The sequence below is a fragment of the Ornithodoros turicata genome, chromosome 3 (genome assembly GCF_037126465.1).
Source record: "Ornithodoros turicata isolate Travis chromosome 3, ASM3712646v1, whole genome shotgun sequence".
Classification (NCBI taxonomy): domain Eukaryota; kingdom Metazoa; phylum Arthropoda; class Arachnida; order Ixodida; family Argasidae; genus Ornithodoros; species Ornithodoros turicata.
Window position 1 is genome coordinate 102,732,532 of NC_088203.1, and position 27,995 is coordinate 102,760,526.

Consider the following 27,995-nt stretch of genomic DNA (forward strand, 5'->3'; position numbering starts at 1 on the left):
AGCAAGGATAATTTGGATAATGTGCGCATCTATAAAGAATTGTCGGTAATATACTGCTGTATCACCCTCATGGTGGATAAGTCTTGGTAAGTTGCGATAAGTCTGTGTTAAGTCGCGAAGCAACTTTTGTGATGGTGTGTGGTTGATTTCCGTTAATGTATTTTCTTCATTCAACAGATTCTTATTCTGAAGCTGGTAGCTGTGCCGTGAACAGTTCCCTGTTCTGTTGCCCTTCACATACTGGCTGCTACTGCTACAACTTCTACAGTTACCTTTCCTGGGCTAAGAAGATTAGAAGTACAGCAAATGAAACATGAGACACGGATGCTGTAAGGGCGCCGTACCGTAAATGCCCTTGAGTCCGTTTGTCATTCCACTATTCGTTTTTCTCCGTTCTATTTTTGTCTCTAAAACACTGGGTCTCTTAGTAACCCGTGCACCAATATTGATTCTAAAGGGACCGGTAATTTGGTGCATTCGTAGTCCTACAGCGCCATGTATGCGTCCAGTGTAATTTCTGAAGCCGTGTTCTATTATTGCATGTAACAGCATAGCGGTTATCGCGTGTACCTATGCCTTTGGAGCAGGCACTGGACTGAATACAGAAAACCATATATTCAGTATGCGTCTTTCGGTATCGTCATTGCAATAAACCCATCTGAGCAAACACATAGGAAACACATAGCACGGTATGGCCAAGCGTGTTTGACAAATTGAGCAAAGTTTCAGCGCTCACAAATCATTTCATATTTTTAGATTATCGGCAAGCTCGCTTCAAAGTTTTCACAGAGCATTGTCATGCTGTTATCTAGACGTGCGTGATCTTAATTGATTTGACGGGGCGTTTTGGCGCGATTCGGTTATCTCTTTTGAGTCTGGCAAAGAACGGGATGTGGGAACATGCGCCATGGCATGCGCAGTGAATGTGTTTGTAGTACAGAAAACAACCCTCTGCACTGCCTCGCCGAACTTTCCACCACAACAGGGAAAGCACTGATGTTTGGAGGTATTTTCCCGCCATTTCTTTCGCATGAAGAACACAGAATTGTTCGAATGGCCTTCCAAACGTCAGCACGTAATCGTCCGTGTTCAGCGAATGGAAATATGTCCTGTTCACATGCTCTCTAGACTAAGCCTAACGTGAACCAATGCTGACAAGGTAGATCAGCCCATGTCAGGAAGTAATGTGTACCAAACAAATGCTAGGCACAGTCATAAAGGCTGTACCAATAATAATGTAACATTGTGACAAACGCGTTCAAACGCAGTAGGTTTACATGGATGACAGGAATGGCAATGTGTGTCACAGCGTCACGTGGTTATAGGATGTCACGTGGTGGTGGCTGTCAATAAATGTGTCTGTCACTGAAACCGAAGAAAGCACTAATATCATGAAGACATCAAACTCAAGGAACTGACGCCGTTTATTCGACGTGTGGTACTCTACCCCATTCCTCGTTGTGATTTGACTGATCAGCCAGGCGATGACTATACCAATGTATCACGTTTTCCAAAAGGTTAGCAGTGCATACTTTGGTGCAATGCAGGCGATGAAACTCCCCATTCATCTTCTCGAAATAAACTTGTAGTTACTTTCAGGGCAGACAGTTTGCGGGCTAGATTTGACCATGAAATAAGCAATTTTTTTCATAGGGAGAGGGCGGGAGGATATTGATTTTGAGGCACTCAAAGTGTGGTCGAGAAAACCTGGTATGTGGGTGATGAAGAAGCATATGTGTTCTACATTTTGCAGATCGCCCTGGTGACGATACCTTGCAGAGCCAACTCGTCGCAGGCTGTAGGTATTTCGTGGCTTCCGCAAAGAGAGCGCTGGATCAACTCTTGCAAGCGTAGATGTGGAGAGAGTGTAAGCCACAGGTGACACTAATCGTCGAAGAATGGAATGCATATCAGAAAGTCCCGCAACTAATAAGTCAGACACAATTCGGAAGCTGTATCTGTAAACAAGACTCTTGACGAAGAAATACTAGTACGGATATATTGAAATACAAAATAGAAAAAGTATCCGCAGTACCAGTTGTCAAAAGGCCATTGAAATGTTCAAAAAATATCGGGAACAGTTCAGCAGGAGTTATCACACTCCAAAGTCCATGAATGGCAAAACAGTAAATAAAACGAGCGAGACAGATTGTCGAAGTACTCAGAGACAATAGTCAAAAGACATAGCACTAATCTAGTAACAGTTAGAAATATTTTATTGGGACTGACAGAAAGTAGCCTTGGGTAGTATTATATATTACACGTCAACGGCCCTTTCGGGCATCAAATGATGGATGGCGAAAGCCTAGCTTTTACGAATAATTCATAAAACATAATTTTAAGATCAACCTGTACCAGCAAACCCCTTGACCGGTGCTCCGACAACAGTACCCTCTCAACAATGTTCAACACCATTGTATCACATGCATGTGAGATATAACTATCGCTTTTTTTTTCTTTTCACGCCTGGCTAGAAAGCTGCCTGATAGTTCCTTCTTTAGGTCGGAATAAAAAGTCAAAAAAGAGAGTAGCGAGACTATGATAATACAAAGTACACATACTCAGTAGTGGATGCTCTTCGTTTTGCAGGTAAAATTGTACAAAAGATTGACCTTTCTGAGAAATAAAAATAATAATATGAAATAAAAATGATTCTACTGAGGTGAAATTAACCACACATACAAATATTGCAAGTGGGATGTTACTGGAAGAAAGGCTTTCGAAATATGTCCCCAGGAAGCACTAACAGGTCAGTATGACCTCCTTTATAAAAATGGTTCTGTTGAACTGAAATTAAACAAACATATTCAGTAAAAGATGTTCCTTGTATTGCAGGTGGGTTGGACGTTGAAGAAGGGCCTCCAAAGTATGCCCTCAGGAAATCAAGAGGTGCCTTCTTTTCCATTTTCAGTGTGCAGAAATAAAAATACACTAATTGAGCTTAAAGTAAACACACATACTCAGTAGAAATCGCTTCTTATGTTGCAGGTCATATGGTACAGGAAGAAAGGCTTTCGAAATATGTCCCCAGGAAGCACGAAGAGGTTCGTCTGAGCTGCTTTATAAAAATTTGAGCTCAAATTCTGTAAAAAATGCCCCTTGTATTGCAGGTAGACTGGGCCTTGAAGAAGTGCCTTTGAAGTATTGCCTCAGGAAACGAAGAGTTACCTTCTTTTCCATTTTCAGTACACAAATGAAACTGTTCCTATTGAGCTGAAACTAAACACACATACTCAGTAAAATATGCTCCTTATATTGCAGGTCGGTAGGGCCTGGAAGAAGAGCCTTCGAAGCCTCAGGAAACCAAGAGGTTAGTCTGATCTTTCTAAAAATGCTTCTATTAATCAGGAAATAAATACACACATTCAGTAAAGGATGCTCCTTATATTGTGGGTGGATTGGGCCTGGAACAAGAGCCTTCGAAGCACTTAGGAAACCAAGAGGTTAGTCTGATCTTTCTAAAAATGCTTCTATTAAGCTTGAAAAAAATACATATTCAGTGAAGGATGCTCCTTATATTGCATGTGGATTGGGCCTGAAAGAAGAGCCTGCGTAGCCTTAGGAAACCAAGAGGTTAGTCTGATTTTTCTAAAAATGCTTCTATGAAGCAGGAAATAAACACACATACTGAGTAAAATATGCTCCTTATATTGCAGGTCGGTTGGGCCTGGAACAAGAGCCTTCGAAGCCTCAGGAAACCAAGAGGTTAGTCTGATCTTTCTAAAAATGCTTCTATTAAGCTGGAAACAAATACACATATTCAGTAAAGGATGCTCCTTATATTGTGGGTGGATTGGGCCTGGAAGAAGAGCCTTCGAAGCCTCAGGAAACCAAGAGGTTAGTCTGATCTTTCTAAAAATGCTTCTATTAAGCTGGAAACAAATACACATATTCAGTAAAGGATGCTCCTTATATTGTGGGTGGATTGGGCCTGGAACAAGAGCCTTCGAAGCACTTAGGAAACCAAGAGGTTAGTCTGATCTTTCTAAAAATGCTTCTATTAAGCTTGAAAAAAATACATATTCAGTGAAGGATGCTCCTTATATTGCATGTGGATTGGGCCTGAAAGAAGAGCCTGCGTAGCCTTAGGAAACCAAGAGGTTAGTCTGATCTTTCTAAAAATGCTTCTATTAAGCAGGAAATAAATACACATATTCAGTAAAGGATGCTCCTTATATAGCAGGTGGGTTGGGCCTGAAAGAAGAGCCTTGGAAGCCTCAGGAAACCGAGAGGTTAGTCTGATTTTTCTAAAAATGCTTCTATGAAGCAGGAAATAAATACACATATTCAGTAAAAGATGCTCCTTATATTGTGGGTGAATTGGGCCTGGAAGAAGACCCTTCGAAGCCTCAGGAAACCAAGAATTTAGTCTGATCTTTCTAAAAATGCTTCTATTAAGCAGGAAATAAATACACATATTCAGTAAAGGATGCTCCTTATATTGCAGGTGGGTTGGGCCTGGAAGAAGAGCCTTCGTGAAGAAGAGCCTTCGAACCCTCAGGAAACCAAGAGGTTAGTCTGATCTTTCTAAAAATGCTTCTATGAAGCAGGAAATAAATACACATATTCAGTAAAGGATGCTCCTTATATTGTGGGTGGATTGTGCCTGGAAGAAGAGCCTTCGAAGCCTCAGGAATCCAAGAGGTTAGTCTATTCTTTCTAAAAATGCTTCTATTAAGCAGGAAATAAACACACATATTCAGTAAAGGATGCGCCTTATATTGCAGGTGGGTTGGGCCTGGAAGAAGAGCCTTCGAAGCCTCAGGAAACCAAAAGGATAGTCTGATCTTTCTAAAAATGCTTCTATTAAGTTCTATTAAGCTGGAAACAAATACACATATTCAGTAAAGGATGCTCCTTATATTGCAGGTGGGTTGGGCCTGGAAGAAGAGCCTTCGAAGCCTCTGGAAACCGAGAGGTTAGTCTGATCTTTCTAAAAATGCTTCTATTAAGCAGGAAATAAATACACATATTCAGTAAAGGATGCTCCTTATATTGCGGGTGGGTTGGGCCTGGAAGAAGAGCCTTCGAAGCATCAGGAAACCAAGAGGTTAGTCTGATCTTTCTAAAAATGCTTCTATTAAGCTGGAAACAAATACACATATTCAGTAAAGGATGCTCCTTATAATGCAGGTGGGTTGGGCCTGGAAGAAGAGCCTTCGAAGCGTCAGGAAACCAAGAGGTTAGTCTGATCTTTCTAAATAATGCTTCTCTTAAGCTGGAAACAAATACACATATTCAGTAAAGGATGCTCCTTATAATGCAGGTGGGTTGGGCCTGGAAGAACAGCCTTCGAAGCCTCAGGAAACCAAGAGGTTAGTCTGATCTTTCTAAAAATGCTTCTATTAAGCAGGAAATAAATACACATATTCAGTAAAGGATGCTCCTTATATTGCAGGTGGGTTGGGCGTGGAAGAAGAGCCTTCGAAGCCTCAGGAAACAAAGAGGTTAGTCTGATTTTTCTAAAAATGCATCTATGAAGCAGGAAATAAATACACATATTCAGTAAAGGATGCTCGTTATATTGTGGGTGGATTGGGCCTGGAAGAAGAGGCTTCGAAGCCTTAGGAAACCAAGAGGTTAGTCTGATCTTTCTAAAAATGCTTCTATGAAGCGGGACATAAATACACATATTCAGTAAAGGATGCTCCTTATATTGCAGGTGGATTGGGCCTGGAAGAAGAGCCTGCGTAGCCTTAGGAAACCAAGAGGTTAGTCTGATTTTTCTAAAAATGCTTCTATGAAGCAGGAAATAAATACACATATTCAGTAAAGGATGCTCCTTATATTGCGGGTGGATTGGGCCTGGAAGAAAAGCCTTCGAAGCCTCAGGAAACCAAGAGGTTAGTCTGATCTTTCTAAAAATCCTTCTATTAAGCTGGAAACAAATACACATGTTCAGTAAAAGATGCTCCTTATAATGCAGGTGGGTTGGGCCTGGAAGAAGAGCCTTCGAAGCCTCAGGAAACCAAGAGGTTAGTCTGATCTTTCTAAAAATGCTTCTATTAAGCTGGAAACAAATACACATATTCAGTAAAGGATGCTCCTTATAATGCAGGTGGGTTGGGCCTGGAAGAAGAGCCTTCGAAGCCTCAGGAAACCAAGAGGTTAGTCTGATCTTTCTAAAAATGCTTCTATTAAGCTGGAAACAAATACACATATTCAGTAAAGGATGCTCCTTATAATGCAGGTGGGTTGGGCCTGGAAGAAGAGCCTTCGAAGCCTCAGGAAACCAAGAGGTTAGTCTGATCTTTCTAAAAATGCTTCTATTAAGCTGGAAACAAATACACATATTCAGTAAAGGATGCTCCTTATAATGCAGGTGGGTTGGGCCTGGAAGAAGAGCCTTCGAAGCCTCAGGAAACCAAGAGGTTAGTCTGATCTTTCTAAAAATGCTTCTATTAAGCTGGAAACAAATACACATATTCAGTGAAGGATGCTCCTTATATTGGGGGTGGTTTGGGCCTGGAAGAACAGCCTTCGAAATATGGTCCAGGAAGCAAAGAGGTTGCCTTATCTTCTTTTCCATTTTCACTGCAGAAATAAAAATTAGAGATGGGACAAATCCATAATTTTCCGAATCCGAATCTAAGGAAGGTTCTGGGAATCCTCGAATCTTACGAATCTCGAATCTTTCGAATCCTTCCTTAAAAAGAGTTAAAAAACCCAGAAAAAAAGACACTTATAGGGAAAAGTGTTTTGAAGCAGAATATAATATATGTGTATAATGAAAAACAAATTAAATAATAGTTCGCTTTCAGGACAGAAATATACCATACATTTCTGGTTAAGTGTAATTTATTTAACATGTTGCTCGTCGACTACAGGAAATACATAATTCTCGAGTGTGAATTGTTTCCACAAAACTAAAACAATCAAAAGCAAAACCATGTTACTTTTTAAAAAAAAAAATTAATGTGAGTGTTTCTGCCTGACCTCTCAGTCCAGAACAATGGCCGACAAATCAGGCTTTCGGTGGATTCCGAAGGCGCTGATTTTAAAAGGAAACAAACAAACGTGGTTGGTAGGTTCGAAAGATTCGATTGGCCATTTTGGGCACTGAGATTCGGTTACCGAATCTCGAATCCTTGCCTAGTATTCGAGGATTCGCGTATTCGGTTGGCACATCCCTAATAAAAATCCTTCTGTCGAACTGAAATTAAACACATTCAGTAAAAAGTGATCCTTATGTCGAAGGTGTATTGGACCTGGAAGAATAGCCTTCGAAGCCTTATGGATCCAAGAGGTTATTCTGACCGTCTTTGTAAAAATGCTTTATAGAAATGCTTATATTCAGCTGAAATTAAACCGAGTTACTCAGTGAAAGATGTTCCTTGTGTTGCAGTAGTGTTGAGCCTCTAAGAAGAGCCTTCGAAGCCTTACGAGACCAAAACGTTAGTCTGACCTGCTTTCTTGAAAAGCTCCTATTGAGCTGAAATTATACAGACACAATCAGTAAAAGAAGCTACTTGTGTTGCAGGTGGGTTGGGCCTGGAAGAAGAGTCTTCGAAGCCTCAGGAAAGCAAGAGGTTAGTCTAATCTTCTTCATACAAGTGGTTATACTGGGCAGAAATTAGACACACATATTCAGTAAATGGTGTTCCTTCGCCGAAATTGGACGTCAGAAAACTCCAATGTTAGTCCTACCTTCTTTTCCATGTTCAGTGAAATAATAAAGATTATCCTATTTAGCTGAAACTAAACACACATATTCAGCTCTTTATCCTCCAGGTGGAACGAGAGGGACAGTGACCGCATAAAATGGACGTCAGGAAACTCCAAGGTTAGTCCTGCCTTCTTTTCCATGTTCAGTGAAATAATAAAGATTATCCTATTTAGTTGAAACTAAGCACACACATCCAGCTCTTTATTCCGCAGGTGGAACGAGAGGGACAACGACCGCCTAAATTGGACGTCAGAAAACTCCAAGGTTAGTCCTGCCTTCTTTCACGTGTTCAGTGGAATAAAGAAATGCTCATATTGAGCTGAAACTAACCACACAAATTTGGTAAAAGGGGCTCCCTGCTTTCCAGGTAGAATAGTACAGGAAAAACAACCGCTGAAATTTAGGCGGAGAAAACACCCAGTCCTTCCATTCGATATTCAGTGAAATAATAAAGATGCTCCTATTGAGCTCTAAACTAATCGTACATACCCAGTAAAAGGTGGTGTTTATTCCTCTGGTAGAATAGGAGAGAGAAAACGCCCGCCGAAATTTGGCCTCAGAAAACTCTCCTTACATTTTCCATGTTCAGTTAACTAATAAAAATGATCCTATTCAGCTGAAAATAAGCAAAAATGCTCAGTAAAACGTGCTCTTTATTCTGCAGATGGAATTCGAGAGGAACAACGACTACCGAAATTCGGTCGCTGTAAACATTGCCAAAAAGGACGGGATGGTGGTACTTCAAGAACTTCACCGCGGAAGACTCCGTCGGGTGTCAATTCTTTCGTTATTCAGTTGCATTTAATATGCGATTAAATTTTGTCTCTTTGATTCAATGTTTAATAAAATTAATCCAGGCCATATAAAGCATGGTTTTGACGGAAACATGCAGAATGTTTGGTAACCGAGCAAAGGTAAGCTGTCTAATAGTAGATGACTTACAGAATTCAATATTAAGCAGTGCTCGTAAGGTCCAACCGCACTTTCTAAACATCTGATGTGTCCCGTAATTAAATTTCGTAATGTTTACCCTTACGAAACTGCAGCGCCTCGTTGTACCAAATGGGGCGCACAGCCCTGCAAAGCAAACGTGGGAAAATGGACTCCTCCAGAAGCAGGTTCCTACCTCGGACGAGTCCATTAATGGACTCGTCCGGGGAGGGAAAGGACACCCCTCCGACGAGTCCATTAATGAACTCGTCCGAGGGGTGGCCTTTCCCTCCCCGGACGAGTCCATTTCCTAGAAGTCACCTTGATTGACCTTGAGCGACCGTGGACGACCTCCATTTGACCTCCACTTGACCTCTAAAACGACCTTCAATCTCGGAACATTTTGGCGAAAAATTGCCCAAAATTTTTAATCCCGTTTGACCTTGATTGACCTTGCTTGACCTTGATCGACCTTGTTTAACCTTGTTTGACCTCAAACGTGGCCTTGAATTAGTTCCGGACGTTCCCGCTAGGGGGCGCTGCGCTTTGCACAGAAATTTCATGATTTTGGGTTCGAGGACTGCCACTTGTGCTCATTTTACTGAGCTGATTAATGGACTCGACCAATGGCGGTGTCCTTTACCTCCCTGCAGGACGAGTCCATTTCACTTAATGGATTTGAGGAAGATCTTCAGGTTAACGGAAAGTCTAAAATGTCGTATGGGGGAGGGAGGCGAGATCCTTCTCTCCCTTCTGGTACTTTGTTTACGGGGACGAACTTTTCAATAATAGTTTTAGCGCCATCAAGGCAAGAGCTGCTTACCTTTCCAGCATTCTGAATTCCATGTTCTGAACGTCTCCTTAGCATCGCGGTGTTATGAATAAATTATATTCAGCACTAGAGAACATTACGGACCAACGAAGTTTGTAATGGCCTGTCTTTGTAGTGCTGCGTGCGCCGTTCCTCCTGCAACATAGAGCGCACTATATGGAGCAATATAGAGCTCGTGGCGTTTTAGGATGCCAAATTTCCAAGGTCCTTCACCAGTGCTGAAATGGGGTGCTTTGTATGGGGTACGCATTGTGAAGGATGACAGAGAGCAACAACACAACTGCAAAGTGTCCACCCAGAGATTTATTCACAGAATCAAACATGTGCACACACACACGCTTCTGAACAACTGAACCTCTAACCAATAGAATGAAAGGGGGAAGGAAAGGAGCAAGCATTATAACTCCCTCCCCTCTCCTCCTTTATTACACAAACCTGTAGTTTCACCCTGTGCTCCAAAGATCCTTCGTTCCTTTCATTTCCACATGCAAAATAAAGAAAACCCCATATTGAGTATATATGCATGATTACAACTCGATCTAGACACTTAAAAGACACTTGACTCATGGGTAAGCTACTACAAAATCTAATTAAGTAAATATAACTAAAATCAGCACCAATGTAAGCAATGTTAGCCTGCAAAGTAGAAACTGAGTTGCAGTTAACTGCTTTTGAAAGCTAAATAGTTACAGCTACAGTTATCACGTTAACTAACTTGGTTGCTTTACAGTTACCTTATAAGAAAAAAAAAATCGAATAAATACAACCCTCAAAATCTTTTTTTTTTGCATTTGTACTGGCCTAGCATACTTTTAGACTGATACTTTCCCGAGCCTTAACGGCACGGTGGGTCAGTGTTTCCCAAACTATGGATCGTGACGATTCTGCGGGGGCACGCGAAACGGCTCTGGAACATGAAGAGAAATACACAAAGAATGTTCTTAGACCATGAACTGCACACTATTATGCGGAGGGGGATTACGCGGTATCTTAAAATTCGTGGTTAGGGTTCCGGTTAGGAAAAACGGCAATATAGTTGAAGCCTCGGCAGGGCGACGCCAGGGAACTGGCATCGTCCACGCTAAGTATTACCGTACCGGAGTAACTTGAGTACATTTTGGAGTTACTTTAATTACAAGCGCTATCTCATTACAGTTACTAGTTAACTAGTTAACTAGTTACTGCAAAAAGTAACTCGATATCTTATCGAGAGCTGCTGTGAACAGATATGACATACCTATTGGTGTTCTCTGAGGCCAATTTTTGAAGGTCCGTCTTCCAGTCCCATTCTACCTTTTAAATAAGGAGTACCTTCTACTGAGTGTGTGTGTTTACTGTAAGCAATCTAAGCAACTTTATATATCTGCTCAAAGTGTTAAAACATGCAAGACCGACCTTTTGGTGGGATCTGAGGTCAAATTTCGAAGGTCCTCCTTCCAGTCTCACGGCACCTGTGAAATAAGGAGTACCATCTATTCATTGTGTGCTTACTGTAAGCAATGTAAGCACTTGTATTCTGTTCTCAAAGTGTTGAGACAGGTAAAACTGACCTAATGGTGTTCTCTGAGGCCAAATTTCGATGGTCATTCTTCCGGTCCCATGCGATCTACGAGATAAAGGGTACTTTTTTCTGAGTGTGTGTGCTTGCTGTGGGCAGCTTATAGGCTCATTTATTTCTTTGCTAAAAGTGTCATAACAAGCAAGACTGACCTATTAGTGTTCTCTTGGGCCAAATTTCGAAGGTCCTTCTTCATGCTACCTGCAAAAGAAGGAGTACCTTCTAGTGATTGTGTGCTTACTGTAAGCAATGTAAGCACTTGTATTTCTTTTCTCGAAGTGTTAAAACAGGTATAACTCTGACCTATTGGTGTTCTCTGGGGCCAAATTTCGAAGGTCCTTCTTCATGCTACCTGCGAAATAAGGAGTACCTTCTTGTGATTGTGTGCTGACTGTAAGCAACGTAAGCACTTGTATTTCTTTTCTCGAAGTGTTAAAACAGGTATAAAACTGACCTATTGGTGTTCTCTGGAGCCAAATTTCGAAGGTCCTTCTTCATGCTACCTGCAAAATAAGGAGTACCTTCTAGTGATTGTGTGCTGACTGTAAGCAACGTAAGCACTTGTATTTCTTTTCTCGAAGTGTTAAAACAGGTATAAAACTGACCTATTGGTGTTCTCTGGGGCCAAATTTCGAAAGTCCTTCTTCATGCAACCTGTGAAATAAGGGGTACCTTCTAGTGATTGTGTGCTGACTGTAAGCAACGTAAGCACTTGTATTTCTTTTCTCGAAGTGTTAAAACAGGTATAAAACTGACCTATTGGTGTTCTCTGGGGCCAAATTTCGAAGGTCCTTCTTCATGCAACCTGTGAAATAAGGGGTACCTTCTAGTGATTGTGTGCTGCCTGTAAGCAATGTAAGCACTCGTATTTCTTTTCTCGAAGTGTTAAAACAGGTATAAAACTGACCTATTGGTGTTCTCTGGGGCCAAATTTCGAAGGTCCTTCTTCATGCAACCTGTGAAATAAGGGGTACCTTCTAGTGATTGTGTGTTGATTGTAAGCAACGTAAGCACTTGTATTTCTTTTCTCGAAGTGTTAAAACAGGTATAAAACTGACCTATTGGTGTTCTCTGGGGCCAAATTTCGAAAGTCCTTCTTCATGCAACCTGTGAAATAAGGGGTACCTTCTAGTGATTGTGTGCTGACTGTAAGCAACGTAAGCACTTGTATTTCTTTTCTCGAAGTGTTAAAACAGGTATAAAACTGACCTATTGGTGTTCTCTCAGGCCAAATTTCGATGGTCGTTCTTAGAGTCCCATGCGACCTGCGAGCTAAAGGGTACTTTTTTCTGTGTGTGTGTGCTTGCTGTGGGCAGCTTATAGGCTCATTTATTTCTTTGCTAAAAGTGTCATAACAAGCAAGACTGACCTGTTAGTGTTCTCTTGGGCCAAATTTCGAAGGTCCTTCTTCATGCTACCTGCGAAATAAGGAGTACCTTCTAGTGATTGTGTGCTGACTGTAAGCAATGTAAGCACTTGTATTTCATTTCTCAAAGTGTTAAAACAGGTCAAACTGACCTAATGGTGTTCTCTCAGGCCAAATTTCGATGGTCGTTCTTAGAGTCCCATGCGACCTGCGAGATAACGGGTACTTTTTTCTGAGTATGTGTGCTTGCTGTGGACAGCTTATAGGTTCATTTATTTCTTTGCTAAAAGTGTCATAACAAGCAAGACTGACCTATTAGTGTTCTCTGGGGCCAAATTTCGAAGGTCCTTCTTCATGCTACCTGCAAAGTAAGGAGTGCCTTCTAGTGATTGTGTGCTGACTGTAAGCAATGTAAGCACTTGTATTTCTTTTCTCAAAGTGTTAAAACAGGTATAAAACTGACCTATTGGTGTTCTCTGGGGCCAAATTTCGAAGGTCCTTCTTCATGCTACCTGCGAAATAAGGAGTACCTTCTAGTGATTGTGTGCTGACTGTAAGCAATGTAAGCACTTGTATTTCTTTTCTCGAAGTGTTAAAACAGGTATAAAACTGACCTATTGGTGTTCTCTGGGGCCAAATTTCGAAGGTCCTTCTTCATGCTACCTGCAAAAGAAGGAGTACCTTCAAGTGATTGTGTGCTGACTGTAAGCAATGTAAGCACTTGTATTTCTTTTCTCAAAGTGTTAAAACAGGTATAAAACTGACCTATTGGTGTTCTCTGGTGCCAAATTTCGAAAGTCCTTCTTCATGCAACCTGTGAAATAAGGGGTACCTTCTAGTGATTGTGTGCTGACTGTAAGCAACGTAAGCACTTGTATTTCTTTTCTCGAAGTGTTAAAACAGGTATAAAACTGACCTATTGGTGTTCTCTGGGGCCAAATTTCGAAGGTCCTTCTTCATGCAACCTGTGAAATAAGGGGTACCTTCTAGTGATTGTGTGCTGACTGTAAGCAACGTAAGCACTTGTATTTCTTTTCTCGAAGTGTTAAAACAGTTGGTGTTCTCTGGGGCCAAATTTCGAAGGTCCTTCTTCATGCAACCTGTGAAATAAGGGGTACCTTCTAGTGATTGTGTGCTGACTGTAAGCAACGTAAGCACTTGTATTTCTTTTCTCGAAGTGTTAAAACAGGTATAAAACTGACCTATTGGTGTTCTCTGGGGCCAAATTTCGAAGGTCCTTCTTCATGCAACCTGTGAAATAAGGGGTACCTTCTAGTGATTGTGTGCTGACTGTAAGCAACGTAAGCACTTGTATTTCTTTTCTCGAAGTGTTAAAACAGGTATAAAACTGACCTATTGGTGTTCTCTGGGGCCAAATTTCGAAGGTCCTTCTTCATGCAACCTGTGAAATAAGGGGTACCTTCTAGTGATTGTGTGCTGACTGTAAGCAACGTAAGCACTTGTATTTCTTTTCTCGAAGTGTTAAAACAGGTATAAAACTGACCTATTGGTGTTCTCTGGGGCCAAATTTCGAAGGTCCTTCTTCATGCAACCTGTGAAATAAGGGGTACCTTCTAGTGATTGTGTGCTGACTGTAAGCAACGTAAGCACTTGTATTTCTTTTCTCGAAGTGTTAAAACAGGTATAAAACTGACCTATTGGTGTTCTCTGGGGCCAAATTTCGAAGGTCCTTCTTCATGCAACCTGTGAAATAAGGGGTACCTTCTAGTGATTGTGTGCTGACTGTAAGCAACGTAAGCACTTGTATTTCTTTTCTCGAAGTGTTAAAACAGGTATAAAACTGACCTATTGGTGTTCTCTGGGGCCAAATTTCGAAGGTCCTTCTTCATGCAACCTGTGAAATAAGGGGTACCTTCTAGTGATTGTGTGCTGACTGTAAGCAACGTAAGCACTTGTATTTCTTTTCTCAAAGTGTTAAAACAGGTATAAAACTGACCTATTGGTGTTCTCTGGAGCCAAATTTCGAAGGTCCTTCTTCATGCAACCTGTGAAATAAGGGGTACCTTCTAGTGATTGTGTGCTGACTGTAAGCAACGTAAGCACTTGTATTTCTTTTCTCGAAGTGTTAAAACAGGTATAAAACTGACCTATTGGTGTTCTCTGGGGCCAAATTTCGAAGGTCCTTCTTCATGCAACCTGTGAAATAAGGGGTACCTTCTAGTGATTGTGTGCTGACTGTAAGCAACGTAAGCACTTGTATTTCTTTTCTCAAAGTGTTAAAACAGGTATAAAACTGGCCTATTGGTGTTCTGTGAGGCGAAATTTCGATGGTCGTTCTTCCAGTCCCCTGCGACCTGCGAAATAAATTGTACTTTTTTCTGAGTGTGTGTGTGCTTGCTGTGAGCAGCCTATAGGAAGTTCTATACCGTTCCTCGAAGTGTCATAACAGATAAGACCAAATTTCGGCGGTCGTTCTTACTCTCACATTCTACTTGCAATCCTTCCTCGCAATCCAGTTGGTATTTTGTGTATACATTGTTTATTGTGCATAAATAAAATCTGAATCTGAAATCTGACTTGCAAAATAAAGAACTAAGTATATGTGCGTTGTTTCAGCTGAGTACTTATTAGCGTTTCATTTTTTTAGCGTTTCATTTCTTTGCTTTATTGAATAAAGAACGGAGTGTAAGCCCCCCCCTCCCCTCTTAGTGTTTCCAGAGACTAAATTTCTGGGGTCCTCCTTCTTGTCCCAGTCCACCTGCAGCATAAAGAGGAGCTTGAGGTAAAAGCTCAATTGGAGTATTTTATTTTTTGACTGAACATCAAACGGGGTAACACTTCTCTTGGTGTTTTCTGTGGCTTAATTTCGGAGGTCCTTTTTCTTGCCCCAGTCCACCTGCAGAATAAACGGGGCCTTTCCGGAGTACTGTGTTCCTAATTACAGCTTAATAGGAGCATTTTATTTTTTGAGTGACACTTCAGAGACGATTGTTGCTTTCAGAGGCTACATTGCGGAAGTCCTTCCTGTACCAGTCCACCTGCAGAATTAAGGGCATCACTCACTATGCGTGGTTATTTGACCTCAATAGGAGCATCCGTCTCTCTCTTTTCTTTTTTTTTCACTGAAAATAGAAAAGAGGTAGAGCAGTTTTCTGAGCCCAAATTTCGGAGGTCCCCTTCCTGTCCACCTGCGGAATAAAGGTCATCTTTGAATAAAGTACCAATTTGGACCCGTTGGTCACACGTGATAAAATCGCTAAAACAATGCTAAAAACAATAGGGACGACACAGGACGGACGCACTGTACTTTCAAGAGACCTTTAATGATCCGCCACTGTACACACCTTATACAGTTGTGTTAGTTCGTGTTCAGTATTTTACTCGGATAACATAAGTAAAGAGAAAACGGTTGAGAGCATTAAACAGTTTAATTTACGAAAAAAAAAGACTTTCGTGCAGTAGGCTGCACTTCTTCAGGTTGACCTGGTTCAGGTTGACTTCAGGTAACCTGAAGAAGTGCAGCCTACTGCACGAAAGTCTTGTTGTTCGTAAATTAAACTGTTTAATGCTCTCAACCGTTTTCTCTTTACTTGTGAATCATTATCGTCGGAAACTTGCACATTGTTTTTTTTTTCACGTTCTACGATGTCGGATAACATACTAATCTAAATACTCCATGTTAAATACTTTTGTTGGTATCTTAGCATCTTGCTGAGTACGCTTCGTGATAAGCATTTGTATTGTAATTAAGCTACTTTTTTCAGCATTTAGTACTCAGTACTCAATTACTCTTTCCGTTTTGTCGAGTAACCAGATGGGCATTCTGTTTATTATTTCTTATTTTTTTTGCCGCACCTGACAGCAGTTTACCTTTCCAGGCCGCTTCAAAGGAAGTCCACGCTGTTAGCATTTGACTTGAAACACCACGTGTGCTCTGACCTTAAACTGGGCTCTCAGGAAACGTTTCTCAAAGGAAGAGAGGATGGCCGCCGGATGAGCACTTTGAAATGCAGCTATTACCGCCTGCAAATAAAGCATATGTCTAATTTGCAGGCATATTTTGACACTTCTGTGGCTGTTTATTCTTTGAGTATCTTAAATACTTTTCGTAGTATTTGATACTCTACTCTAAATACTTTCATTTCTGACCTTCTTTTCTGTATTTTAAATACATTTTGCGCTCAGTATTTAGCAGCGTATTTTAAATACTTTTCTGTAGTATCTTCTTCATATCTGTTCATATTTGTTAAGATTGGATTGGGGGGGGGGGATATGTTTAATGATAACAAACAAACAAAGGAGAGGAACGAGGGAAAGGTCAGCCAGACAGGGTGTCGGCTTGCTATTCCCCCCAAAAAATAAAAAAAGATAAAGAAAAATAAAAAATAAAAAGAATTAAAAAAATGATAAATAAAATTGGATTGGGACCCAATTGAGAGACTTTAGTGTACAGTGTCTGATCATATAGTAGTGTCCACAATTCATTCACCCCTTTCCATGCTGATTTCACGCTGATTCTACACAACTCTTCTAATGATTTCCACCTGCCTCGACCAGTACAAGGCCATGTCAGCAATAAAAATGACATGAAACTTTGCACTCTAACAGTAATTGACCAGGACAGGACAGTATAACTCGGTGGGACGCACATTTGAAGGGACCTTTTTGCTGGGGACGTGTTCTCCGGGGTCCTTTCCGGTTCCTCGCACAACCGTGATGAACGTTGTTGAAAGGGTGCCGTTGTCGAAGCACCGGTCAAGGGATGGCACCCGTTCATCATACTACAGGCTACTTCCTGTCACCCCAAAACAATATTTCTACTAGTACAATAATGCTACTACATTAGTACAATGTCTTTTCACTGTTATCTCTGAGTGCTTCGAGCAATGTGTCTGGCTCCTCTTATTTACAATTTTGGAGTAATTACAGTTCAATTACTGTGCTACTACTGCTATTACTGTGCTATTACTGTGCAGTTTAGCGTAAATTTAAGTAGTTTTACATTGTGACAAATTCTTACGGTTCCTCCGAACTGTTCCCGATAATTTAGGCCTCCTTGTATTTCGATGACCTCTTGACTATTGATACTACGGATATTTTTCTATTCTGTACTTCAATATATTCTTACTAGGATTTCTAGTTACCGATACTGCTTCCCGACTGTTTCTTACTTTTATTAGTTGCCTGACTTTCTGGTATGTATTTAAGTTGACGATTAGTGTCACCCCTTGCCGACATTCTGTCCACATGGAGTGTCCACATTGGCCTGCTAGAGTTGATGCCAACGCTCGCCTTTAGGATGCCACGAAATATCTCTCGTCAGGGCGACTCAAACGTGACTTTTACGGTGGCGTTACCGACGACCATAAGTTGGCTCTCCAAGATATCTTCACTGTGGCGATATGGAAAATGTAGAACACACATGCTTCTACGTCGACCACACTACCAACTTCTATGGACCGCACTACCAACTTCTATGGACCGGCCTACCAACTTCTATGGACCGCATTGCCAACTTCTATGGACCGCACTACCAACTTCTATAGACCACACTTACAGTGCCTCAAAATCAACTCTGCTCCCGCTCTCTCGCTATGACAAAATGGCTTGTTTCATGGTCAAGTCTAGTCCGCAAACGCTCTGCCCTGAAACTATGCACTGCTGACCTTTCGGGGAACGATAATGCATTGGTTTTCACCGTCTCGCTCATACAATCAAATCACAGCGAGGAATGGGGTACAGCACCACCTGTCGAATAAACAGCGACATTTCCTTGAGTTTGTTGTCTTCATGATATTAGAGCTTTCTTCGGTTTCAACGACCGACACTTTTATTGACAGCCACCACCACGTGACATCCTATAACCACGTGACGCTGACACATATTGCCATTCCTGACATCCATGTAAAGCTACTGCATTTGAACTCGTTCGGCAAAATGTTACATTATTACTGGCACAACTTTTATGATTGTGCCTAGCATTAATTTGCTACACATCACTTCCTGAAACGGGCTGACCTACGTTGATGTGTCAGCATTGGTTCACGTTAGGCTTAGTCTAGAGAGCATGTGAACAGGGTATATTTCCATTCGCCAAACACAGAGGATTACGTGCTGACGTTCGGAAGGGCATGCAAACGATTCTGTGTTATTTATGGGAAAGAAATGGCGGGAAAATACCTCCAAACATCAGTGCTTTCCCTGTTGTGCTGGAAGGTTCAGCGAGGCAGTGCAGAGGGTTGTTTTCTGTACTACAAACACATTCACTGCGCATGGCCTTGGCGCATGTTCCCACGCCCCGTTCTTTGACAGACTGAACAAAGATAACCGAACCGCGCAAAGCGCCCCGTCAAATCAATGAAGATCACGCACGTCTAGATAACAGCGTGACAATGCCCTGTGAATACTTTGAAGCGAACCTACCGATAATCTGCGTAAACAGGTGGAGCGAAAAAGATGAAATGATTTGTGAGCCGTGAAACTTTGTAAAATTTGTCAAACATGCTTGGCCATACCGTGCGGTTCCAATGTTTTTGCTCAGATGGGTTTATTGCAATGACGGTGCCAAGAGACACATACTGAATAGTTTTCCATGAGACAATTGATGTTCTGAGGCTGGAACAGATGAACGGACAAATACGTACAAAGCGTCAAGTGCCTAAGAAATTAACGATGAAAGATGGAACTCATGGGGGGGGGGGGGAAGGTGAGCCTCAGAACATCAGTCGCCTAGTGTTCAACAGATGCCGTTTGTGTCGATCCCGTCGTATGAATGTGTGTATGAGTGAGAAAAATGTGAGAGTGAAAGGGGAATGAGTGAGAGAGAGTGGTTGGTTTGTCCCGCCCTTGGAAGTCGCTGGAGAAGTGTGTTAGCTGAGCTCAATTGGTAGAGCCCTGAACCGTAATCCAGAAGATGTGGGTTCGAGTCCTACAGCTGCCTCAGTGACTTCCATCTTTCATAATTGGCTTTCCCTGTTCAGTCCAGTGCCTGCGTCAAAGGCGTAAGGACTTATAAGGGAATAAGCGTGCAATAGCCTAGAAGAAGGTAAGTACAGCTCCGGTCAACCTTAATAATAACATTGGAAAAAGGGTCTCGTTCCCGAGCGCGATTACAGCAACCCTTGGCGCTATGAGGAAATCTTAAATGAACAAAATGAACTGTTAGTTTAAGACATGGAGTTTGTTCACTTAACATTCCCCCAGTGCGCAAGAGAGAGAACGATGCTGCGCGTGAGAACGATGTTTTCTAGTGTTGTTGTTAAGGTTGACCGGGACTGTACACGCGGGGCTGTAACTGCTGCTATCTGGCTTGATGCAATAATAGAACGCGGCTTTAAAAATTACACTGGACCCACACACGGCGACGTAGGACTACGAGTGCACAAAATTATCGGCGCCCTTAGAAGAATCAGTATGGGCGAGCGGGGGGGGGGGGATATGTTTATTAAGAAAAAAAAGAAAGGAAAGGTTAGCCAGGCAAAGAGCCGGCTTGCTATTCCGAAAAGAAAGAAAAAGGCGGGCGAGCGGGTTGCTAAGAGATCCGATGTTTTACAGAGACAAAAATAGAACGGAGGAAGACAAATAGTATAAAGACAAATGGACGTAAGAACATTTACAGTATGCTACCCTTACAAGATCCGTGCCTCATATTACATTTGCTACTTCTAGACTGTTATCCCGGGAAAGGTAACTGCAGAAGTTGTAGCAGTAGCAGCCAGTAAGCATGGCTGGTAAGCAGTGCATGGCATCCACTACAGCAGCACCAAATGCACTTTCTGAAGTGACGCCGTCACCATCGTTCAGAATCTGCAAGGCTCTCAGGAATACTTGTTCCCTAATTGGTGGTGACTCAGCCTTCTTTTTGAAACGGAAAGCAATTACTTTCATTTTTAGTAACGTGTACAAGTCTGTCTGGAACCAACACTCCCAATGACAATGGAGCTCAAGTGACCTAATGTCGTCATCAATAACATTCCACGAATGTGGATGTTCCTCATAAGCTCCAGCCTGGAAATGATCAGCCGTGCAGAAATGAGACGGGTCAGTGTACGCCGAGCAACGGTACTGATGTGTGACGTAGGTTATGCAAACCCTCGGTAGAGTGGAGAGAGAGACAAGAACGAACTGACACAGACAAGCACTCACTTCTGCTACACGTTTTACTTCACAGACACACGGGCACTCTAAAGGCCTTTCCAGAGCAGCACACCTACCCGAACGGCGTTTGTGCACATTGGAGCACATGATAACGGAGATCATCCTTTTAGATAACGGGCCTTTTCGAAAAAGGAGATCGACTATATCTCCTTTGCGAACAGAAAGGCGTAGCCTCGATAACAGCATCCGCCGATGATTAGAAGATACCTATGTTCAACACTTTTATCAGTCGTTAAAATAGTTTTCCAATCTTCCTTGTCATATCTTTTTTCGAGTGGCAATAAACTCAATCTTCAGTAATCTCGCGCCCAAAAAAGCCCAGTGTACAGTGGCAAGAAAGGGATACGTGGGCTGTAATAAAGTTACCAGAAGAAATTTAGGTGCCCTGCGTGGACAGAAACGCAACGGTGCAGTCTATATGCCCCTATCGCTGAGGCATTGGAGCAATTTTGGAGTGCGCTAAAGGATACATTATTGCGAGATCGCCATTGTCGTGTGTTCACAGTCAAAGGAGTTCTAGCCTCCCTCTGTGTCACGGGTATTATATCTATACACGCAGCGAGGGTCCCTAGGCTGCTACTAGACGACTGGCCGTTTGCAAACAATCTTCTACTGCCCAAACTACACAAAACTACTATACCCCGATCCAGCGATCTTCGCTTAATCCATTGTAATCCTCGTGTTTAACTTCTTCATGTGCCTCTGATTTACCATAGTGGCTGACGTGTCATTCTCAGCTATCGGGAATGAAATAGGAACGTTTCCCGAGTACTGAGATGAAGTTGCTACAACGTGAGGACTGTAAAGAGTGTATCTCGCTGAATCTAATGGTACCTTCGACTGGTTGGCTCCGATCGCTCTAGAGCACCCTGCAGCGACGCTTCATTTTCAATTGGTCGAACCTGCATATTCACTGCATTCTATTGGTTCATTCGGAGCTCTTTCCTCCAGCTCGGAGCGCTCCAGATTGCTCTCCCCAACGCCGTCGGAGTGGTTGCGAAATCTGGAGGAGTTCCGGTCATGCGAATGCGCCAGCTTCCGCTGAGTGGTGTGTCTGTTGCGCCATGTTTAGTATTTTACTAGTAGTACATATCAGTACTACAACCAGGGAAACACCGGAAGTCACGTGAGTTTACATTCCATCTCCGCTCCAACCTGCCTCGTTCGGCTTCTGCGCGATTCCTCCGGCCCGGAGCCTAAGTGAGATGTGGTCTGGGCCGCTCCGCCTCCGAGTATGGAGACGATCAGTCGAATGCACCGTGAATGTGGTCCACCACAGCTGAAGTCTTCGTACTGCGACGTCTTCGTGCCTCTGCTATAGTGCAAGGTTTGCCAATAAAATATTTTCCAATTGCAGTTTTCATTTGTGCATGTAGTGATCAGTAGTTTTTCGCCACTGGATGCCTCTAGATGAATTGCGTATGCTGTAGCAAAAGACCGTTTTGCCTTCTGCACCATTTGTTTAGTGTCTATGAAGCGATGCAGGAGTCTTAATTTGTGCAGGCATGGCTACCTGCCTCTAACTTTTACGTCTGTGTGGCGGGTAGGAGACGGCAACCTCTATTTATGGATTTGTGTGAAGTTTGTCATGCCCATAGGTTACAGGGAAACTTTTCAAATAGAAGGTAGAAATTACCTTTTACTAGATTTATAGTGTAGATGGGACAACCCCGCAATGCCTGCCCACATCACATCTAACAAGAAGCGTACACACACACTCAGAGGGTACTCATTTATTTCGCTGGCAGCATGGAAGGAGGACTTGAAATTTTCCCACAGAGAACAACACATGTCAGTCGTACATGTTTTAACACGAAGAGAAGTTCTCAGCTTCAGTAGAATGTACTCAATATTTTGCAGCTGGAATGGAACAGCTCTCGAAACATGACCTCAGAAAATATTAAGAGGTTAGCAGAGGAGGCAATCCAAACCAGGCGCACTGGATCTAGTGACAAACAAGTCCCAGAGAAGACAAGCAACCTCAGGGTAACGAACAGCAGCATGTTTATTTGGATACGTCACAGTTCCCTGTAGAAAACCAGTGCGTCGTAATATGTCCTCTGCAGCAACACTCGTCAAGATGTTTTTTTCCGCGCCCGTAGCGCTACTGATGGACACGCTTCAGGTTCCCTCGCAGTAGAAAAGCGACACTATGTTTAAGATTGGGGGGGGGGGGGGGGGGGCTTTAAGCGATAACTCCTTGCTATCACTACACCTTTTCGAAGGTTTGGCAAGTGCAAAATATCACCGGAAAGGCAGTCTGTATCGGCGGACAGCACCCTACGCAGGAAGATATCTTCGGTGACTTTGATGGCCGTTCCCAGTCTATGAAGTCTTCCGACCACGGGTGGCTGGAAAGCGTCGTTACCGTCAACTTCCTGCGCAGCGGGTGTCCGAGGACTGGATGTGCTGCCGAGCTATTTGGGGAAGCATACAGAGTGGAAGACAGCTGCTGTAGCAGGCCCTGTGCCGCAGGTTCGTTGACGGCACTGTCGAGGGAGCTGGAATTCCTCTTGGCAGGCATGACTGATAAGAAATGGCGGGAAACAGCAAATAAACAAAACGCTAAGGGGAGAACACAAAGATGAGAACACTGGAGAAAACCGCTACCAACTATCGGCTCATGTCCCCTGGACAAGCCGGCCTCAAAGAACATTCAGGTTAACCAGCAACAAACAGCATAACTATTCGCTTACATCGTAGTTTCCTCTAGTAGACCACTGCCGTAATCTGCCGTATGCCGAAGGAACCCGTCCGTTGATGTTGCTTGCGCTAGCCTCCAGGATGGCTCTCCTGTCTGCCTTGGTAGCGCTGCGGGTTATATAAGCTTCAGGTTCCCTCGCAGTAAAGAGGGAAACAGCACGTGTGAGACCACCATCGGCGATAACACCTTGCTATCGCCACCCGTCTTATCTAACGAAAGATAGTTCTAAATATTTTGGTTTTCCAGAATAAATGCACGTGCCATTTTGCCCGCACGGCTCGCTTTGCAGTACCGCCCCTTCCCTCGTGAGTTGCCCAAACATGGAGCGTCAGATTTCGACGCGATGCAAACCATACATAATATTTTTGTTTTAATTTTATGTCAAATAACATTCGACAACAACAACAAAAAAGTACGGGACAGTGGGGGAAAAAAGCTAGGTTATGTAGCTCTACGTGCCCCAGTCCCACTCTTCATGCCACAGCAGTGACAAAGTGAGAGAGAGACTGATTACGTACATTTCATGATATCATAATGTAAAAATTATATACAAACACAAACGGAAGAGTAAGCTCAGCATACTGCTTAGCACAAAAACCCATATTCGTAAAGAGAGTATAGAGTCAGCAGTCTTTACCCTCAGTGGTAAAGACGAACCACTTCCACCAAAGATAATTTTGGTAATGTGGTAATGTCTATAAAGAATATTCGGTAATATACTGCTATATCACCCTCGTGATGAATAAGTCTGTGATAAGTCTTGATAAGTCGCGATAAGTCTATAAGATTCTTAAGATTCTTATTCAGAAGATGGTGGCTGTGCCGTGAATTTCTGTTGGCGTTCACATAATGGCTGCTACTGATACAACTTCTACAATTACGTTGATGGGCTAACAAGACAAAGTATAGCCATTTGTCATTCCACTTCGTTTTCTTCCGTTCTATTTTTGTCTCTGTAAAACACTGGATCTCTTAGTAACCCGTTCGCTCACACTGATTCTAAGGGCGCCGGTAATTTGGTGCATTCGTAAAGTCCTACGGCGCCATGTATGGGTCCAGTGTAATTTCTGAAGCAGTGTTCTATTATTGCATGTAACCGCATAGCAGCAGTTAATACTTAACTATACTGCGCGTGTATACTTAACCTTCTACCGGGCTATTGCCTGCTCATTCCCTTATAAGTCCTTACGCCTCTGGCGCCGGCACTAGACTGAATATAGAGAACCATTCAGTATATGTCTCTTGGCATCGTCATTGCAATAAACCCATCTGAGCAAAAACATAAGAAACGCACGGTATGGCCAAGCATGTTTGACATATTTTACAAAGTTTCAGCGCTCACAAATAATTTCATACTTTTCGCTTCATCTCTTTACGCAGATTATCAGCAGGTTCGCTTCAAAGTTTTCACAGGCCATTGTCATGCTGTTATCTAGACGTGCGTGATCTTAATTGATTTGACGGGGCCTTTTGGCGCGATTCGGTTATCTCTTTTCAGTCTGGCAAAGAACGGGATGTGGGAACATGCGCCAAGGCATGCGCAGTGAATGTGTTTGTAGTACAGAAAACAACCCTCTGCAGTGCCTCGCCGAACTTTCCACCACAACAGGGAAAGCACTGATGTTTGGAGGTATTTTCCCGCCATTTCTTTCGCATGAAGAACACAGAATTGTTCGAATGGCCTTCCAAACGTCAGCACGTAATCGTCCGTGTTCAGCGAATGGAAATATGTCCTGTTCACATGCTCTCTAGACTAAGCCTAACGTGGACCAATGCTGGCACATCAACGTAGGTCAGCCCATTTCAGGAAGTAATGTGTACCAAACAAATGCTAGGCACAGTCATAAAGGCTGTACCAATAATAATGTAACATTGTGACAAACGCGTTCAAACGCAGTAGGTTTCCATGGATGACAGGAATGGCAATGTGTGTCACAGCGTCACGTGGTTATAGGATGTCACGTGGTGGTGGCTGTCAATAAATGTGTCGGTCACTGAAACCGGAGAAAGCACTAATATCATGAAGACATCAAACTCAAGGAAATGACGCCGTTTATTCGACATGTGGTACTCTACCCCATTCCTCGTTGTGATTTGACTGATCAGCCAGGCGATGACTATACCAATGTATCACGTTTTCCAAAAGGTTAGCAATGCATACTTTGGTGCAATGCAGGCGATGAAACTCCCCATTCATCTTCTCGAAATAAACATGTAGTTACTTTCAGGGCAGACAGTTTGCGGGCTAGATTTGACCATGAAATAAGCAATTTTTTTCATAGGGAGAGGGCGGGAGTATATTGATTTTGAGTGTGGTCGAGAAAACCTGGTATGTGGGTGATGGAGAAGCATATGTGTTCTACATTTTCCAGATCGCCCCGGTGACGATATCTTGGAGAGCCAACTCGTCGCAGGCTGTAGGTATTTCGTGGCTTCCGCAAAGCGAGCGCTGGATCAACTCTTGCAAGCGTAGATGTGGAGAGAGTGTAAGCCACAGGTGACACTAATCGTCGAAGAATGGAATACATATCAGAAAGTCCCGCAACTAATACGTCAGACACAATTCGGAAGCAGTATCTGTAAACAAAAGACTCTTGAAGAAGAAATACTAGTACGGATATATCGAAATACAAAATAGGAAAAAGTACCCGCAGTACCAGTTGCCAAAGGGTCATTGAAATGTTCAAAAAATATCGGGAACAGTTCAGCAGGCGTTATCACACTCCAAAGTCCATGAATGGCAAAACAGTAAACAAAACGAGCGAGACAGATTGTCGAAGTACTCAGAGACAACAGTCAAAAGACATAGCACTGATCTAGTAACAGTTAGAATTATTTTATTGGGACTGACAGAAAGTAGCCTTGGGTAGTATTATATATTACACGTCAACGGCCCTTTCGGGCATCAAATGATGGATGCCGAAAGCCTAGCTTTTACAAATAATTCATAAAACATAATTTTAAGATCAACGTGTACCAGCAAACCCCTTGACCGGTGCTCAGACAACAGTACCCTTTCAACGATGTTCATCACCATTGTATCACATGCATGTGAGATATAACTATCGATTTTTTTCTTTTCACGCCTGGCTAGAAAGCTGTCTGATAGTTCCTTCTTTAAGTCGGAATAAAAAGTAAAAAAAAGAGAGTAGTGAGACTATGATAATACAAAGTACACATACTCTTCATTTTGCAGGTAAAATTGTACAAAAGATTGACCTTTCTGAGAAATAAAAATATGAAATAAAAATGATCCTACTGAGGTGAAATTAACCACACATACTCAGTAGAAGGTGTTCCTTATATTGCAAGTGGGATGTTACTGGAAGAAAGGCTTTCGAAATATGTCCCCAGGAAGCACTAACAGGTCAGTATGACCTTCTTTGTAAAAATGATTCTGTTGAACTGATATTACACAAACATATTCAGTAAAAGATGTTCCTTGTATCGCAGGTGGGTTGGACCTTGAAGAAGGGCCTCCAAAGTATGGCCTCAGGAAATCAAGAGGTGCCTTCTTTTTCATTTTCAGTGCAGAAATAAAAATACCCATACTGAGCTGAAACTAAACACACATACTCAGTAGAAAGTGCTCCTTATATTGCAGGTCAGATGGTACTGGAAGAAAAGCTTTCGATATATGTCCCCAGGAAGCAGAAATAGATTAGTATGACCTTTTTTATAAAAAATGCTTCTATTGAGCTGAAATTAAACACACATATTCAGTAAAAGATGTTCTTTGTATTGCAGGTGGGTTGAGCCTTGAAGAAGGGCCTCAAAAGTATGGCCTCAGGAAATCAAGAGGTACTGCTCGCGGCACAGTTATCTGAAATCGCCTGTCAGTAGTACTGCAACCAATATTTCCTTGATTGCCGTCGAAAATGTTGTTGCAATGTTGCATGTGAAGGTGGACCATATGCTGCTCGTGTTTCTTATTCGAAATAAATGATCATGCAACACCTCCAGGTTTGAGATGCGATAAACCACGGGGTGCTGATTTCAGACAACCATGTCGCAAGTAGTACCTTCTTTTCCATCTTCAGTGCAGAAATAAAAATACTCTAATTGAGCTGAAACTAAACACACATACTCAGTAGAAAATGCTCCTTATATTGCAGGTCAGATGGTACTGGAAGAAAGGCTTTCGAAATACGTCCCCAGGAAGCACAAACAGGTTCGTCTGAGCTTCATTATAAAAATTGAGCTGAAATTCTCTAAAAGATGCCCCCTTATTGGAGGTAGACCGGGCCTTGAAGAAGCGCCTTTGAAGTATTGCCTCAGGAAATCAATAGGTACCTTCTTTTCCATTTTCAGTGCAGAAATAAAAATGCTCTAATTGAGCTGAAAGTAAACACACATACTCAGTAGAAATTGCTCCTTATATTGCAGGTCCGATTGTACTGGAAGAAAGGCTTTCGAAATATGTCTCCAGGAAGCACAAAGAGGTTCGTCTGACCTTCTTTATCAAAATTGACCTGAAATTCTGTAAAACATGCCCCTTGTATTGCAGGCAGATTGGGCCTTGAAGAAGCGCCTTTGAAGTATTGCCTCAGGAAACGAAGGGGTACCTTCTTTTCCATTTTCAGTACAGAAATGAAACTGTTCCTATTGAGCTGAAACTAAACACATATACTCAGTAAAATATATATATGCTCCTTATATTGCAGGTGGGTTGGGCCTGGAACAAGAGCCTTCGAAGCCTCAGGAAACCAAGAGCTTAGTCTGATCTTTCTAAAAATGCTTCTATTAAGCTGAAAACAAATACACATATTCAGTAAACGATGTTCCTTATATTGTGGGTGGATCGGGCCTGGAAGAAGAGCC

The 27,995-nt window shown here is 42.4% G+C and overlaps 8 long non-coding RNA genes across 9 annotated transcripts; 5 read left to right on the plus strand and 3 right to left on the minus strand.

Moving 5' to 3' along the window:
• Positions 1-881: 881 nt before the first annotated feature.
• On the plus strand, positions 882-27,985 carry LOC135387583 (uncharacterized). Its single transcript, XR_010421215.1, has 4 exons — positions 882-1,006; positions 2,989-3,044; positions 27,682-27,735; positions 27,839-27,985. It is a non-coding gene; the product is annotated as an uncharacterized LOC135387583 (long non-coding RNA).
• LOC135387576 (uncharacterized) lies at positions 3,769-5,184 on the plus strand. Its single transcript, XR_010421207.1, has 3 exons — positions 3,769-3,837; positions 4,728-5,050; positions 5,134-5,184. It is a non-coding gene; the product is annotated as an uncharacterized LOC135387576 (long non-coding RNA).
• On the plus strand, positions 5,537-6,107 carry LOC135387577 (uncharacterized). Its single transcript, XR_010421208.1, has 4 exons — positions 5,537-5,579; positions 5,663-5,843; positions 5,927-5,975; positions 6,040-6,107. It is a non-coding gene; the product is annotated as an uncharacterized LOC135387577 (long non-coding RNA).
• LOC135387578 (uncharacterized) lies at positions 6,189-8,508 on the plus strand. 2 transcript variants are annotated; one of them, XR_010421209.1, is made up of 6 exons: positions 6,189-6,239; positions 6,323-6,371; positions 7,346-7,529; positions 7,732-7,783; positions 7,879-7,930; positions 8,331-8,508. It is a non-coding gene; the product is annotated as an uncharacterized LOC135387578 (long non-coding RNA). The 2 variants fall into 2 exon arrangements; XR_010421210.1 differs by lacking the exons at positions 6,189-6,239; positions 6,323-6,371 and having other exon boundaries at positions 7,205-7,394; positions 7,481-7,529.
• LOC135387579 (uncharacterized) lies at positions 11,313-12,234 on the minus strand. The gene is made up of 3 exons (XR_010421211.1): positions 12,196-12,234; positions 11,441-11,489; positions 11,313-11,338 (listed from the first exon to the last, which is right to left on the minus strand). It is a non-coding gene; the product is annotated as an uncharacterized LOC135387579 (long non-coding RNA).
• On the minus strand, positions 15,097-18,655 carry LOC135387580 (uncharacterized). The gene is made up of 3 exons (XR_010421212.1): positions 18,494-18,655; positions 16,184-16,336; positions 15,097-15,501 (listed from the first exon to the last, which is right to left on the minus strand). It is a non-coding gene; the product is annotated as an uncharacterized LOC135387580 (long non-coding RNA).
• On the minus strand, positions 22,189-23,463 carry LOC135387581 (uncharacterized). Its single transcript, XR_010421213.1, has 2 exons — positions 23,167-23,463; positions 22,189-22,996 (listed from the first exon to the last, which is right to left on the minus strand). It is a non-coding gene; the product is annotated as an uncharacterized LOC135387581 (long non-coding RNA).
• On the plus strand, positions 26,625-27,617 carry LOC135387582 (uncharacterized). The gene is made up of 6 exons (XR_010421214.1): positions 26,625-26,681; positions 26,779-26,838; positions 26,922-26,952; positions 27,290-27,345; positions 27,414-27,463; positions 27,561-27,617. It is a non-coding gene; the product is annotated as an uncharacterized LOC135387582 (long non-coding RNA).
• Positions 27,986-27,995: the final 10 nt, after the last annotated feature.